The following is a 10,655-nucleotide window of genomic DNA, read 5'->3' as shown; positions in this document are numbered from 1 at the left end:
AATGTAATTATTAGCTTCAAGTGAAAGAAAAGGGGAAAACAAAGTGTCTAAAAATGAGTTATATAAGAGGCAAAAACCATCAGAAAAGAAAGAATCAATCAGTCAGTACATGATTAACATTTACATGTTAGTAATGATGAATATAAAACTGAAACCACAGAGGAGGAGCCGAGGAAACGTTTTCTTCCTCGCTGAGGATGTGCCGTTTGGGTGGAGCGGAGTTGTGTTTATCCAGCAGGTGGCGCTGTGTTCCTGCTCAGCCTGTGAGTGGAAGAAGTTTTAGTTCGACTAACTTGTATGACTCGTTTGTTTTTGATGTTTAAAACAAAGAATCATGTAAAGCTTTCAGTTGAATTGTATTTTAAATGTCAGTTTGGAGGCCTGACACCCCTCTGGGTGCCTTTGTGGACACTTATTTTGAAGCATTTTAAAGAGGAAGTAAGGTGCAGTGTTCTCCAGTTACATCTGTTCTTTGTACAGGTGTGTAAATCTTACTTTAGGCTGAGGCTAATTACTGGAGAAAGGAAAAGTTCTGAGCCCAGGGGTCTGTAAGTCGGCGGTCTGGCCATGGTTCACGCCTCACTCTGCAGGGGTCACAGGTCTGATCTGATGAACAGCATCTGCTTTCTTTCCATTTCCTCACTTGTTCTTAACTCCAGCACAGACATACCTGGACTGTTTGGAAGTGTTTTCGCTCCTGGGGCTAACAGTTTAACAAAGCACCTGGCTGCATGTGTGAGTGCAGGTAATGATGGCAAAGATTCCCATGCTCACCTTTCAGAAGAAGCTGGTTCTCGTGTCGTCAGATGGACGTGCATAGAGCATGAGAAATCTACACGCCTGTTATAAATGCTGCTCTCACTGAACCACGCGCTTTAAAGATGGATGGAGCTACTGTGACGTCACCTGCTGGTTTCTGAAAGATCACATCCAGATGTTTTTCATCATCTCCAACTTGGATGAGCGAGGGATGGAGCTAACTGTGAAAAACTTTTTTTTAAGAGATGTATTTAATCAGGAAGTCCCGTGAGATGAACGACACGCTGATTCCAACTCACTAAGTTTGAAACAAGGTTGTGCGGTCTCCATATTTCTGTTCCTGCTGGTTGCTGAGCGCAAAACTTCCTTTCAAGCATTACTGAATTCAGATTTTACCAGCTGGCAGATGATTCCTGCTTTTTTTTTAAAGCAGAAAGATGAAAACCCCGAAGCAGTGAAGTTTTCTCTGTGGTATAAAACATGTCCTTTTCACACTGAAAGGCTGTTTTTGCCTCGTGTACTTCACACAGAGGTTAAAATACCGTCTCATATTTGGAGTTTACTCCACTGAACGCTACTCCAACAGAGGTCGATTATCCTGTTAATAATTTTACCTCCTCACTACGTACGACTCTGGATACTGTAGCTCCTGTGAAAACTAAGGCCTCAAATCAGAAGTACCTGACTCCGTGGTATAATTCTCAAACACGTAGCCTAAAGCAGATAACTCGTAAGCTGGGGAGGAAATGGCGTGTCACAAATTTAGAGGATCATCATTTAGCCTGGAGAAATAGTTTGCTGCTTTATAAGAAAGCCCTCCGCAAAGCCAGAACATCTTACTATTCGTCACTGATTGAAGAAAATAAGAACAACCCCAGGTTTCTCTTCAGCACTGTAGCCAGGCTGACAAACAGTCAGAGCTCTACTGAGCCAACAATCCCTTTAACGTTAACTAGTAATGACTTCATGAACTTCTTCACTAATAAAATTCTTATCATTAGAGAAAAAATTACCAATAATCATCCCACAGATGTAATATTATCTACAGCTACTTTTAGTACCATCGATGTTAAGTTAGACTCTTTTTCTCCAATTGATCTTTCTGAGTTAACTTCAATAATTACTTCCTCCAAACCATCAACGTGTCTTTTAGACCCCATTCCTACAAAACTGCTCAAAGAAGTCCTGCCATTAATTAATGCTTCAATCTTAAATATGATCAACCTATCTCTAATAATCAGCTATGTACCACAGGCCTTCAAGCTGGCTGTAGTTAAACCTTTACTTAAAAAGCCATCTCTAGACCCAGCTGTCTTAGCTAATTATAGGCCAATCTCCAACCTTCCTTTCATATCAAACATCCTTGAAAGAGTAGTTGTCAAACAGCTAACAGATCATCTGCAGAGGAATGGCTTATTTGAAGAGTTTCAGTCAGGTTTCAGAGCTCATCACAGCACAGAAACAGCTTTAGTGGACGAAGTTTCACTTTGAGTCCAAATCCACTAAATCCCAAAAAATAATACTGACCTGAAACATGTGATACACGATAAAATTGTTACATTTAAAGAGATTTAACTCCTCTGGGCACCTTTGTGGGCAGTTATTTGATTTGATTTACAAACATGGAGATGTTTCTCCTGAACGTGCTTGCTCTGATTTCACAGAGTGTCTGAGGATGTCTCAGTGATTTGTAGGACATTTGTTTAATTCAAATGTTCATCTGAGGCAGGCTGATGTTTTGTCCTGTCCCCTCCTTTAACCTTCTTTCTGTGTTTCTGTGCGTTAAAGCACTTTTTAGTGAATGAAATGTATTTCACTTTTTAATGTGTTTACAGGCAGTTTGTTTTTAAAGTGGATTATTTAACGTTTTTGATATTTTTGTGTTAAGAAAAAAACTTTTTTCTTTGTTAAATTATTTTATGTGATTATCACTGATGGGACTTCAGACTTTTGGTTCATGTAAATAAATGAATGTAATTTATTAGCTTGTGGTGGGCAGACTGACTCAAACATGGGTAGTGTCTGTACCAACGTGGCATTGGTATTACATTTCATTCAGCACTCCAAAAACCCAGTTTCAAAGTTAAAGCTTAAAGGTGTGTTTTATTGTGTTAATTTTATTATTAATGTATTAATTAATTTTATTGTGTATTGTTGTGGAAAGTAAAAATCACAGTGATTTATTGATCATAAAAATGTCTGATAACGATTCATCTCATCAATCGTGACACAGTCCTCTTCCCAACATCAGCTGCTTTTACAGGTATCGCTGTTGTTATGATACCAACTGAGGGTTTGAGGTAACACTGAGGTGACACTTGGGTGTAAGGGGAAACGACAGAAACAGAGTCGATTAGGTGCTTGTGGAAAAAAGAGCATATCTGCATGAAGCTGACGGAGGCAATGAACCAATCACGTCTGTCAAATCATCAATTTCACTTCTTCGCTTGTTTGTGCACCTGCACAGCTTCCTTACTTATTTCATTTTAAATATGCACATCATAACAGCCTCAGCAGTTGCTGCAACTGTGTTCCATGCAGTTCTGGTTCCCTGCAAACAGGGCTGAAACCCTGACCCCCGGGTCAAAGGGCAAACACACAGCTGAACTCTGAACGTCACCCTGCTGGAATAAAAAACTACTTCCTGTTGAGTTGTTCTTGCATGAGCTCAACATTATGATCAATAGTAACTGATCAAAGTGTGTTTGAGTATAATCAGTGTTCATTAGTAATTAGAGATGGCACGATACCACTTTTTTATGTCCGATACCGATACCGATATCATAAATTTGGATATCTGCCGATACCGATATGAATCCGATATAGTGTGTTTTTTAATCAATAAAACTGTTTTTTTTTAATATCTTGCTGCATTTTGTATAAGTTCATACTCAAGTTTAAATAAACAACAACACTAAAGCTATTCTGTTATACCTGTGTGTAAAAAATACACTGCACCCAAAATATTTCATAGTTCAGCAACACTGATCAATCTAATAAACTTAAACCTGCTCCATCCTCCCTATTCTGGTATTTTAAAGAGTACTTAGCAGAAATATTAACCAACCTAACTAATAGGGTTGCAAACTCCCAGCAAAAAAAAAAAAAAATAGGGAACCACCCACCCTCCACCTCATGATGCTTAATCGATGTAATCAACTTTAATTTGATGCAGGGTGGAAAAAAATGCACAGAAACAAATTATTTTTCAAGAATAATTAAATAGACATCAACATCTTTCTTCAACAGAATTGCAGAATTCACAGACGGTACCTTCCCAAAGGAAAAAGTACTATAGCTTACTGGGTATATTAGACTTAACAGTTACTATATATAGTAATGGACTTCTATACATTTTACATCAGATTAAAACTTTGGGTGTAAGATTCAGATAATTATTTATTAAAAGCTCGACATTTTAAATGAGAATAAGAAAGAAAAGTATGTCTTTGTGCCCCTTTTCCCTGTTCATTCCCTATCGGCCCCTGGCTGCACTTTGCTAGATCCGCCCCTGCACAGTTACCAGCCGTCAGCTACGTGAGAAAGGATCCTGGTCTACAAAGTAATATTAAATAAATTCTAACAACAGCTTATCAAGCTTAAACGTGCTGCTGTTGTTCCGCCGCTGGTTTCCTCTTTCTGGTGCAAAGTGGGCCAAAAACAAAGAAGAGAGACGGACTTGCGACAGAAAAGCCGATCAGCTGATCGTTAAGCAGTTTCACGATTGAAGTAGCAGCAGGAAGGTGAGGGAGAGGCAGTCGCTCCATATATCGGTTGTTAAGCTTAACATGGGAACGCTTTACAAACATTCAGAGATGAACTTACACACTTGCTTTACTTCTCTCTGGGATAACTTCCTCGGAGATGAAATGCTGGTTTGGTAGCGAGGCTACAAATACACACAGCGTCTCTATCACATGAGGCATAATGCTCCGACGTGCTACGGTTATGAGCCGAGTTACGCCGTGTTGCAAGTTTTGTGAGATGCTTTTTTTGATACTTAATGGATCGGATTACATTTTTTATTTTTCGCCGATATCCGATCCAGTAATTTAGGTCAGTATCGGACCGATACCGATACGTAATATCGGATCGGTCCATCTCTATTAGTAATGTCCTTTGTTGTGTTACAGGCTTTAGGATCCGTGTTCAGGTCAGCTGGGATCAGTGATGATGGAGGAATTTTACTGCACTCAAGAATTCCTAAAAGGGAAAGACGCTCCACTGGATCACAGCAGGAAAATATAACAAACTGAGATTTGCTGTTTTTATCTAATATTGGACAGATTTATTAAATGATGTAAATTATTGTGACGTCACAGGGTGATCTAACAATTAGCTCTCATTTATATTCAAAGACACGGCCAGTTCACTTCAGTAAAAACTGTAGGCCCGCTAACCAAATAATCCAGCGTGAGCTCAGGTTCAAGTGTTTGTCTCTGAAAACAGCGAGGCAGTTCAGATACACGAGAGGAGGCTGAAGGAGAATCAGTCTGCTTTGGATTTAACAAATAACTCTTGTGACAGAAACCACTGAGCACTGTGCAAAGGTCTGAGGGTCTGAGGATTAGGACTCAGGTGGAGCTCGGGATTCATCCACAGGAGAGCTGCATCATTACAAACTGAAGTCTGTGTGAACAGCTGACCTGGACAATGTGCAGAAGAACAGGAACGCCATTTACCGTCAGATCACGAGTCGTCTCGCTTAAAATGTTACTGTGACACATGCATGTATGTGTGCATGGCTGTCTAGTTTTAATGGCACACCGCAACATTCAGGGTGAGGGTCCCATTAATCTGACACACTAAAACTGTTATTTGTCACAGATTCGGCAGAGAGAAGTCACTTCTATCACCGGGGTTAGAAAATATAGTGGCAAAATAAAATACACATTTTGAAGTCCATCATCTGTAAATTGTAGGTGGACATATACTCGTCTCTCACAGCGGCGAGACAAGTATAAGGCTGTTCCAGTTCTCAGCACGCGGTTCTTCTCTTTTCTTAAGTTCTTAGCAATTCTCCTACCCACATTTCGCACACTGAAAATGTCACTGAGGTCAGGAAGATGTCACAGAGGTAAGAAATGTGACATAGGAGGGACTTTTGGAACACACCCTTTGAGTCTCTTTTTCCCCCACTGTTGAGTCCAGGCCAGGTGTGGTTGCTCCTCGCTCCGGGTGGGGGTGGGTTCTCTCTCTGCAGTCAGGCCTCATCAAGCTGGAGTCACTTCCGATATTTAAGGACCAGCTCAAGCATCCACTCCTTGCCAGATTTCTACTACTCCACAGTGGTCAGTTGGCTTCTTTGTTGTTGCCTCGACTTCTCTGCATCAACTCTGTTCTCTCCCTGTTTCCACTTTAACCAGCCTGGCCCATCAACCCACTACTTACCTTCCTTCTCACTGTTGTAAAGTGCTTGCTTAATATATTTGTTGGGGTTTTCTTTGTTTGACTGCACTTCTCCAGTCCGAAAGACATTCCGATGTCCTTGTTGTAGATTTTAGTGGTGTGGATCAGCGAATTGATGTCTTGTTCACTCTTGGCATACAGCTTGATGTCATCCATGTAGAGGTGGCGACTGACGATTGCTTCATTCCGTAGTCGGACTTCATGGCCAGTTGTTTCGATGATCTCACTGAGGGGGGTTCAACCTATGTGGAACAGCAGCGGGGACAGAGCATCTCCTTGGTAGGTCCCACACTTGATGATGACTTTTGCTGTGTGTTTGAAGTATCCAGTGTTGTACGCCACATCTTCATTGAGTTCCTGATGAAGGCTCTTAGGATCCTGTTGAGCTTGTATAGGTCTAGGCATTCCAGGATCCAGGTGTGGGGCATTGAGTCATAGGCCTTCTTGTAATCAAGCCAAGCAGTGCACAGTCTTGCAGTCAGACTAGTCGTGCAGACTTGGGGAACTGCTCTGTCTACCAGTAGCTGGTGTTTTGCCTTTCTGGTGCTCCTGCCGATTCCTTTCTGTGTCCCACTCATGTTTTAAATAATATCCCTGTTCATCTTAGTCGCTATTATACTTTACTGGAGCTTCCATGTGATAGTGACGCAGGTTATTGGCCAGTAATCAGATGGGGCCGGTCCCTTCTGGCGATCCTTGAGGATCATGACTGTCCGTCCTCTCCTGTCTTGTCGCACTCATTGACTGCTACGGTTTTCTCCATGACTGTTTGCTGTTTCTGACTCTGCTTGTAAATAAAGCTTGAATTCAGTCCAGCCTTAATCTACAGCCCACAAAATAGTTGTCAGGTTTTGTGTGGAGGCGAGGAAGAAGGAACCCAAACGCAGGACTCACAGGTAGGTGAAGACTGGTGGTTTATTATAAGGAGTGGATGAACAGAGGGTGAACGGACACTGACTGGCTGGATAACTGAATGGCTGACTGAAATGAGAGAACACTAACGGGAACGACAACATAACATCACACGGACATCAATGACACGACAAAGAACTGGTGAAACTGAGGAGCTTAAATACACAGGTTGAATGATGACAATGATTGGAAACGGGTGAGTACAGGGCTGAACATAATCTGACTAATGACACAAGCTGACATGGGAAAAAACAGGAAGTGAGAACATTAGTGTGGCAAACTAAACTGAACATGAACAGAACTGAAAACACTGGGTCACCGACCCAGGAACCCTGACAATAGTGAGAACTCAACTGGTGACCCGTCCACAAATAGTCCCCTGCACAGACTCAGCGGACCTGTTCTTAAAAAAAATCAAAAGACTTTCAGGCTGTTTATAGTTTTCTTCTAAATGATGTTTCATTTGTGGTGGATGTCGGAGTCTAAGGGTGTTTACACACGTATAGTTCGTTTATTCTGGTCCAGATCAGTTAATGAGGTAGTAACCTCATCGAGTTGCCAAGATGGTGGCACGTACGGACGTGTGCAGTGGCACAGCGCTCCCAACTACTGTGCACCTTTTTGTGTTTTTTATGCTTTTCGTTGTAATTTCCTGCAATGCACTGGTCACTTTCACTCGTCAGGAATCGATAGATAACAGCCTAAGCCTGAACCCGGACTTTACTTTGGATTAGACACAATCAGAGATTGTGAGACCAGCAGGTGCTCCATGGGTTATTGTCTGGAACAGCAAGCAACACAGATGGCACTCCTCTCCCGGCACCTGAGCCAGGACCACAACAAAACTCTGGTAAGGGAGGGGGGCCATAACACAGAATTATAAAAAGTCACTGCTCACCAGACTTGGAGGCCATGTCCATTCAGTGCGGGCCCTTTTATCTACCTTGCGAGCTAATGGTAGCCATAGTTATCATTGTTTACTCCCAGAGGGTGTCCATATTGTTGCTGGGGACTTTAATAAGACATATTTGAAATCTGTACTCCCAAAACAAACATGGTAAGTGTCCTACGGGGGGCAGGACATGGGTTAGCCTGATTTCAAACCCAATGCCGGAATATAGTTGGTGGGGGGTACTTACAATTTCACTATACATGTAGAATGACAATAAAGGGCTATTCTATTCTATTCTCGTAGGTTTTCCCAGTGGTTTGGTTAGTTTTCACTAGAGATGGACCGATCCGATATTACGTATCGGTATCGGTCCGATACTGACCTAAATTACTGGATCGGATATCGGCGAAAAATAAAAAATGTAATCCGATCCATTAAGTATCAAAAAAAGCATCTCACAAAACTTGCAACACGGCGTAACTCGGCTCATAACCGTAGCACGTCGGAGCAGTGTGCATCACGTGATAGAGCGGCTGTGTGTATTTGTAGCCTCGCTACCAAACCAGCATTTCATCTCCGAGGAAGTTATCCCAGAGAGAAGTAAAGCAAGTGTGTAAGTTCATCTCTGAATGTTTGTAAAGCGTTCCCATGTTAAGCTTAACAACCGATATATGGAGCGACTGCCTCTCTCTCCCTCACCTTCCTGCTGCTACTTCAATCGTGAAACTGCTTAACGATCAGCTGATCGGCTTTTCTGTCGCAAGTCCGTCTCTCTTCTTTGTTTTTGGCCCACTTTGCCCCAGAAAGAGGAAACCAGCGGCGGAACAACAGCAGCACCTTTAAGCTTGATAAGCTGTTGTTAGAATTTATTTAATATTACTTTGTAGACCAGGATCCTTTTCTATGTAGCTGACGGCTGGTAACTGTGCAGGGGCGGATCTAGCAAAGTGCAGCCAGGGGGGCCGATAGGGCATGAACAGGGAAAAGGGGGCACAAAGACATACTTTTCTTTCTTATTCTCATTTAAAATATGTAGCTTTTAATAAATAATTATCTGAATCTTACACCCAAAGTTTTAATCTGATGTAAAATGTATAGAAGTCCATTACTATATATAGTAACTCTTAAGTCTATATACCCTAGTAAGCTATAGTACTTTTTCCTTTGGGAAGGTACCGTCTGTGAATTCTGCAATTCTGTTGAAGAAAGAAGTTGAATCTATTTAATTATTCTTGAAAAATAATTTATTTCTGTGCATTTTTTTCCACCCTGCATCAAATTAAAGTTGATTACATCGATTAAGCATCATGAGGTGGAGGGTGGGGGGTGGTTCACTATTTTTTTTTTTTTTTTTTGCTGGGAGTTTGCAACCCTATTAGTTAGGTTGGTTAATATTTCTGCTAAGTACTCTTTAAAATACCAGAATAGGAAGGATGGAGTAGGTTTAAGTTTATTAGATTGATCAGTGTTGCTGAACTATGAAATATTTTGGGTGCAGTGTATTTTTTACACACAGGTATAACAGAATAGCTTTAGTGTTGTTGTTTATTTAAACTTGAGTATGAACTTATACAAAATGCAGCAAGATATTAAAAAAACAGTTTTATTGATTAAAAACACAATATCGGATTCATATCGGTATCGGCAGATATCCAAATTTATGATATCGGTATCGGTATCGGACATAAAAAAGTGGTATCGTGCCATCTCTAGTTTTCACACAGAAAAAATCGAAGTGAACTCCAAGCGAACTAAAATGCATTACTACAAACAACGTAAGAATGTTCAGTCTGCCCACTGGTCACATGTGTCTGGGACAGGAGCAGTAAAACTAAACACAGGAGGAATGTGCTGTGTGAGAAAACTGAAAATTTAAGTTAATTTCACAGCTAGCTGCTAGCCCGTACAGACCTGTGCACATTCATTGTACACACATTGAGAATACAACGCATTGAGAATACAACGCAGACAGTAGTTGGGCTGTTGGTTTGGATCGAGGTCCGAGGTCACATTCACACCATTAACAAACCTCTCTGGAGTTGGTTTGGAACCGTATCGAGAACACCTTCTCCAAAAGGGTCTCTGTTGTTTTGGTCCGCACCCAAGTGTGATTACTGTGTTCACACGTGCAGCAACGAACCACACCGAAGAGGAAACCAACCAGAGTTGGGTTTAAACAGACTAAACACCCACCCTAAAGGCCTTTATACACTCAGTATGTAACAAATAAACGACTTGAAATTCAGATTTTTTTGGTTCCGCACACGTCGTGTAGGGTATATACTCACTTGAAAGTACAATTTACCGAAACATGATCCCTGAAAAATCATGCAGTGAAAAAAATGGAGTGGACATAAAGTGGTGTTGAGCTGGTTCTGATGTTTCTAGGGGAAGACTCTGGATTCTCAGGAAAAGGCAGCAGGAGGGAGAATTTCCTGGTTTGATCCCAGAGTCGAAGCTTTCAGACGTACTTCAGGATGTCAGAGAAATCATTTCACATAGACGACTGACCCTGGGAGGCACCTAGCTGTGAGTCTGAGGGAAAACAGGATTATTTTACTTTTTCCACATCACTGTGTATTTAGTATTGATGCTACGACAATGCTTGTTGCCAAACGCAGTGCTGTGATTGGTCAGATGTGTTTATTCAAGTCTGAAAAATCAGAAAAAGTCAAAAAAATAA

This window comes from Oreochromis aureus, linkage group 5, assembly GCF_013358895.1.
Source record: "Oreochromis aureus strain Israel breed Guangdong linkage group 5, ZZ_aureus, whole genome shotgun sequence".
NCBI classification, from domain to species: domain Eukaryota; kingdom Metazoa; phylum Chordata; class Actinopteri; order Cichliformes; family Cichlidae; genus Oreochromis; species Oreochromis aureus.
This window is presented reverse-complemented; position numbering follows the sequence as displayed.